At 39.8% G+C, this 7,232-nt stretch overlaps 1 non-coding gene across 1 annotated transcript; it reads left to right on the top strand.

Moving 5' to 3' along the window:
• The first annotated feature begins 3,391 nt into the window (after positions 1 to 3,391).
• On the top strand, positions 3,392 to 3,463 carry Trnal-caa (transfer RNA leucine (anticodon CAA)). Its single transcript has one exon. It is a non-coding gene; the product is annotated as a tRNA-Leu (tRNA).
• The last annotated feature ends 3,769 nt before the right edge of the window (positions 3,464 to 7,232 follow it).

Below are 7,232 nucleotides of genomic sequence, written 5' to 3'. Positions count from 1 at the left end.
CCCCGATTTGGTCACCGAGCTCATACACTTCGCAGCAGAAAATTGAGCATTTTATGAACATGTCCCACTTAAATTGCCATTATAGTGGTGATTATGGAAACGTCCTTTGAATATAAAAGAGGCAGGTATCCAGCATAACAAAAGTAGTGCAGGGCCTGGGAACGTCTCAAATAAAGCAAAACTTACTGCTGCAGTCATCGTCCTTGACTTGACAGGCTTTTTTCAAGCGTCTGCCTATCTGACCTTCCAACTAGCGAAGAAAAAAACCAGTCCAATATAGGATAGGTACACCGAAACGCATCTCTCTGGAATGTGGGTTTCCGTACGATTTTTTTTTTGTGATAGTTAAGCGTTCTTCCAACAAGACTACCACTGTTTCTCTGGGCTACCACCACTCCTCTGGGTTACCACCGCTCCTCTGGGTTACCACGGTTCCTCTGGGCTACCACGACTATTAAAGGAATAAAATAATAACACAGGGAAATCATAGACCACAGTAACACATTAGTCACACATAATTTCCCCCTATCAGCCACTCTTCAAGATCGGATTAAGATAATAGTAGCAAATTAATACTAAACTCAGGGTTGGCAACATGAAAAATTTAACAATTTTATACAATAAAATGTTTATTAAATTAGCACCTCCTGTGGTATAACCTTGACCTTGACCATCAAATCGGAGGTCGAGGTTAGATGTCGGGTTTAATAGGGCTTGTAAATGATCTGTCTAACCGTATGGGAAAAAGGCGTCATTTTATAATGTGTATGTAAGTACATGTCGTATTAGTAACGTTCAGATTATTATGGAACTAGTCGATAGAGTCCTTAATGTTAGCCACTAGTTTTAAAAAAAGAAAAACAATAGCATAGATATTTTTCCTACAACTGGCAACCCTACAAACCATACACACATACATAACAACAGGTGCACCGTGGGAACTGACCAACCTTGCTAGATTCCTCTAAATTGAATAATAATAACTACATTAGTGCGTGTTAAATAATACCATGAAAATAAATTACTATAATAATATAAAATATTACTAATAAAAAGTGCAGAAATTAATTTAAAAATTAAAAGACGGCAAAAGAATGGTTAGATTATGTAGTTTTATGCAGAGTAGGAAGCGATTACACAGATTAACATTGTGATGTCATTCTAAACTTAATGATAGATAATAATAATTATTATATTTCAATGATGCATAACAAGTGAGTCAGTAAATAGAACAATACATACTTAGGTATATTATACAGTACAGTAAGAAGTTTTCATCTCGAGCTCCTCCGTGCTTCGGAGGGCACGTTAAGCCGTTGGTCCCGGCTGCATTAGCAGTCGTTAATAACCATCAATCCGTACTGGGCCCGCGTGATGGTTTAAGGCCCGATCTCCCTATCCATCCATAGGGAAGGCCCGTGCCCCAGCAGTGGGGACGTTAATGGGCTGATGATGATGACAGTACAGTAAGTAGTACAGTTGGTAGAACGCTTGCCCCTCACTTTGAGGTCGCAAGTTCCAATCCAGCACAGGCCTATACCAATGATTGTCGGATTTGTTTTTGAATTCATGTTTCGATTTTAAACGATTATCACGTGTGCAACGGTGAAGGAAAACATCGTGAGGAAACTCACATTCCCGACAAATGCATTTTCGGAGGTATGTGACCTAGCCTGTATTGGGTTAGTTTTCCCTTCGCGGGTTGGCTAGCAAGACAGGCAGTCGCTTCTGTAAAAAACCGGATCTATCAAATCGTCAGATAATATAAGCGGAACCTGTGAAAAACGGGATATTGCTAGGGGGATGAATAAGTAGTATGTGAAGTGAAGTGGTAATCAGTATGGTTCTGTCCAATGCGGGTTAGTGGAGGTGTTTTTACCAATTAAGTAATATATGCAACTCAAGGAAGCACAGATAAACATTAGAGTGTCAATTAAAATGTTTTTTCCGCCAAAATGGGGGTCACTTTGACAATTTAAAACAACATAATATGCCTTAAAGAATGCCAGTTGCAAGAGATTTTGTTTTGAGAAAAAAACTAAATGTATATTTTTGTAAGTATGACATGTTTGACGTAAATTGTTTTAAATACGTAAAAATAATTGTGTAGTTGCAGAACTCTCAAATAGGTAAAAAAGATCTTGTGACTGGCCTAAGTACCAGAATCGAATTGCTATGCTTAAACCAATATTTGGTAAACCAAATTACCTAGATAATGGTGCTGATTGCAGTACACAGCATCTTATTTTATTTTAACATATACTTGTCATTTTCTTATCCACCGAAAAGGAAAGGGACGGGTAATCGACAGACATAAAATTTATGGAACTCACGTCAATTATGGGCACAAATCAAAACAACCCTCTAAAAATTTTATATTGGCCAATTACCCGACAGAATTAAGTTGACAGCACACGTCAAACGGTTTGCATACTAGCGAGGTAACAATTTAATTCGCCCGGGCTATTCATTAATTATTTTTAAAACAACTGTCAATCGTCCGTCCCTTTCCTTTTCGGCGCAAAAGAAAATGTCTGCAGGAATCGGGGCCAATGCCGCATTAGGTTTTTGATAAATAGGCAGTATGAATGCGTTCCGTTGTCTTCCTTTATGAGGCTACCGTGTCATAGCGAGATATAGCCCTAAATATACATGATCATTGATCGACCATACTTAAGTCTAATAGGCTGGTTTCCAACTAGTCAAATCAGTTACTTTTTACTAAACGCCAAAACACGAAATCACTAGGGAAATGGTATGAAAATGCACACAAATACAAAGCGTAATAAAATGTCCGACTTATTATAACGCTTTTCTTGATTAAAATTCATAAGTAAGTTAAATAGATTAAAAGAAAACGTTTTTCTTTATTTTTAGATCTGTCTTTATTTAGTACCTAATCAGAATTTCTTAATTTACCACGACCAAATTATTCTCAATCGTAATCATTATCTATGCGACATCAGTTGAAGCCTATTTCTATGCATATTGAAGCATGTAATGATGAGAGAATGTCGCCATACCCTTGTAACGTATCATTGTCACCGCCAGACTTACTGAACCTTAAACACTATAAACTTGAGGTTTTCCCACAAAAAATTGGGCACGTCCTTAGCGAGGCCGCTCCAATTATTCGTTGGACTGTACTTGGGTGTTTTATTCGCACCTTTGTACGTGCTATGACGTGATTGCGTGAAGTGTAAGTGTAAAGGTGCACCTACACCGGAGCGGAGTTAGACATTTTCAATATTTTTTGTAACATTAAAAAAATAGCTTAACACTTTCAAGGACAGAATGTCTAATGACGTTCCGATCCCAAGGTATCATATTAGTACCTATTATGAACCATCAATGACCCATGATCTCTGTCCGTGAAAGGATTAATATAATGGCCTCTGTGGTCCAGTGGTTGAGCGTTGGATTCAAGATCCGGGGGCCCCGGGTTCGAATCCCGGTAGGGACATATCACAAAAATCACTTTGTGATCCCAAGTTTGGTTAAGACATTACAGGCTGATCACCTGATTGTCCGTAAGTAAGATGATCCGTGCTTCGGAAGGCACGTTAAGCCGTTGGTCCCGGTTACTCTACTTACTGATGTAAGTAAGTAGTCGTTACATGAGCCATGTCAGGGGCCTTTGGCGGCTCAATAGTAACCCTGACACCAGGGTTGATGAGGCTGGTATTCCACCTCACAACCCACACGATAAGAAGAAGAAGAAGATTAATGTAAATAATTTAAAATTACTTATTGGGTAAGTACATTAAGCTGTTACGGTCCCGGTGGTCCCGATTACTACTTACTGATGTATACGTAGTAAATGAGCCATGCTGTGATGTGCCGGTCCAGGGAATGTTCCCATTTTGGGAATATCTCCGGCAGTAAAAAGGCGCAAAACCTATGTCATCATCATCTTCACCAGCCCATTAACGTCCCCACTGCTGGAGCACGGGCCTTCCCTATGGATGGATAGGGAGATCGGGCCTTAAACCACCACGCGGGCCTAGTGCGGATTGGTGGTTATTAACGACTGCTAATGCAGCCGGGACCAACGGCTTAACGTGCCTTCCGAAGCACGGAGGAGCTCGAGATGAAAACTTTTTTTTGTGGTCACCCATCCTATGACCAGCCTTTGCGCAAGTTGCTTAACTTCAACAATCGCAGACCGAGCGCGTTAACCGCTGCGCCACCGAGCTCCTCAAAACCTATGTAAATGAGCTCTATTACCTAACCTTTAGGCAGATAAGTTCAGAGTACAAGAACAGTTTGAAAAAGTAAAGCAGCCAGTGTCCTTAATATTAAAGAGTTTTTACAACGGGAACATTCCCGCTTTGGGAATGTCAGAGGCCCTTGGCGGCTCAATAATAACCCTGACATCTGGGTTGATGTGGTTGGTCATCCGCCTCATAACCCATATGATATAAGAACTTAATATTACTCGAGTTGCCTGATTATTTATCTATTTTTGACAAGACTTATTTTCCGTAGTTAATGAACTGCTTGGCCGGACAAATGGGGAGCGCTGGAAGCCATCCCGGTACAAAATTTAAGACAACAGACCTGAGGGTGCCCAGGTGAACGTAAACTTTGGTTCAAGGTGTCGTCTGATAGGTTTATATTCAAAAGAATTAATCGACTCTAGTGGGTCGATAGCGATAAGCGCTGAATAAGGGAAATCGTCGACCATGCCGGCTATATTTGAATATAGTGAAGTGAAGTGATAGGTAGAAAATTGTAAAAGTATTACGAAATAAACCTACTATATTGGCTACAAAGTTACCGTCGAGTCTAGGGCCTAGACATATGTAGACCCTGCAGGTATAGGCTTTGAGAGCAATTCTTGAGCCTATCTCTTATGGCATCTAGCCATAAACTTATATTTATTGATGCTCACTGAATAGGCAAGCTTTAAAATCAATTTATGTGTATACTAAGTTCATTTATACATAACATGGCATTACACTTGTCCAAACACGAATTCAAACGAAGTCGAATCCAATAGCAATGGTAGGTATTAGAATTTTACATATCTACTTATATGAATAGTATTCCCATTGGGGTGTGCTGAACTTCCTCTCATTAATGAGACCTACACTGAAATCCTTTCAAGATTTGAATGATCTGGTTATAATAGTGGGCCCATCGCACAATGTGACAGTTCGTCATTTTGGAAATCAATTTTGTTCCAAGCAACAAAATCGAAGTTAATAAATAGCACTCCAGTAGCAAGAAGAGTATCTATAGAAGCGACCCTCCTCACAGCACGACGCGATTGGTGCAATATCGAAAAAATTGACGGTTTAGCTACCTATAAGGTAGATGAATTATAACGTATGATTTTCATTTTGTTTTGTAACTTAATGTAGATTTGCAGTAGCATTAACTACTTGGCTGGACAAATAGGAGCGCTGAGTGTTCTCACCCTGTACAAAATTTAAGACAACAGATCAAAGGGTGCCCAGTCAAAACGCATCAAAATATGGAATTTGTATGAAATAATAAGTTTAAGTCTTTGTATCGTCTGGGATCCAATTGGGGAATCTCGCGAGATTTCGGCTAATTTTTCGGGATCAATCCATATTAAGACGAGATCCCGTTCAAAATTGACGGGATTGGGCGAGTCTCCTTGAGTTATACTTTTTGTTTTGATTATGCTGATTTCGCTGATAACAGCCTCCGTGGTCAACAGCCTCCGTGGTCAACAGCCTCCGTGGTCAACAGCCTCCGTGGTCTAGTGGTTAGAGCGTTAGGCTCACGATCTGGAGGTCCGGGTTCGATTCCCGATGGGGACATTGTCGAAATCACTTCGTGAGACTGTCCTTTGTTTGGTAAGGACTTTTCAGGCTTGAATCACCTGATTGTCCGAAAAAGTAAGATGATTCCGTGCTTCGGAGGGCACGTTAAGCCGTTCGTCCCGGCTATTAGCCGTAAAAACACCTCCACCAACCCGCAGTGGAGCAGCGTGGTGGAGTATGCTCCATACCCCCTCCGGTTGATTGAGGGGAGGCCTGTGCCCAGCAGTGGGACGTATATAGGCAGTTTATGTTATATGCTGATTTCCAAAGAAATCTTAATTATTTAGTTAGTAATATTGATAAATAAAGTATTTTGTTTTCTTTCGAAAAATATTTTGTATTAATTAACCTCACAATCACAAGCAAGCAGTTTTCGGCGTTTCCAGCCATCCTAATTAATATTTTTTATGAACTAGGCGAAATCCCGAAAATTTCCACTTCTCGCGATTCTCTCGAATTTGCGATCTCGAGTCGGGATTGCATTCCCTAGGTCCAATACTTTAAACTTATAATATCGAATCGTGCTGTGGGGAAGATCCCGAAGAATCCACATATTAGCAATTATTATAAAACAATGCCCCTAGAGCGATACAGCCCGTATAAGGAAGTTATGTTATTGTTTGCAATTTTGTTTGATGCGCAATTTGGATCGTAAGACTGAAATTGGTTTAATGTTCACATTTAATATACTATAGGCAACTACGCGTAACCGTGACTCCCACTCTGAGGTCGTAGGTTCGAGTCCAGCACGGGCCTAAACCAATGGTTTTCGAATTCATGTTTGTATCATAAATTATTTATCACATGCTCAGCGGTGCAACCAGCAGCGATTTTTTTTATGAAGACCACAGGTTATTTATTTATTTGGTTCAAGCAACCAAGGTCTATACAATATATACCTAAGTACCTTAACCTAAGAATACGTACAATACTATAATTATCATTAAAATATAAATCTATTTAGGGAATTTATTGTTCGCCTTCTAAGGAGAAGGGGAAGGTTTTCTAACGAAAACCACTCCCTCTGGCCTGAAGACTGCACTAAGCAGCTCAGCAGCGAGTGTTGTAGAGACACGAAGTTTGAAGGACCTAAAGCTTGTAGGCCTCTCAGACTTGAGGAGAACCTCCACCCGCATCGGCTTCGCTAGAATAAAATAGAAATAGTTTATTATAAAAGGGCGCCACACACAAAAAAAGACAACAACATCATATCAAATTTCCACTAAAACAATTACAAAAAAGCAAGACGGATGTTTGTCGAAATGATCACAAGGTGGTGGTGGACGTCAAAATCAAACTCAAAATCAAATCATTTATTCGCATAGGATTCATGGTTTCGTAAACAGTTGATATTATGTTTTATGTTCCAAGTATCACATAATCCGCTAGATATAAGCATGCGAAAATTTAGGAGGTAAGTAGGTAGATACGTAAGTA

This window comes from Pectinophora gossypiella, chromosome 15 (genome assembly GCF_024362695.1).
Source record: "Pectinophora gossypiella chromosome 15, ilPecGoss1.1, whole genome shotgun sequence".
Classification (NCBI taxonomy): domain Eukaryota; kingdom Metazoa; phylum Arthropoda; class Insecta; order Lepidoptera; family Gelechiidae; genus Pectinophora; species Pectinophora gossypiella.
The sequence above is the reverse complement of the archived record's forward strand: the minus strand, read 5'-3'. Positions and strand labels throughout refer to the sequence as shown.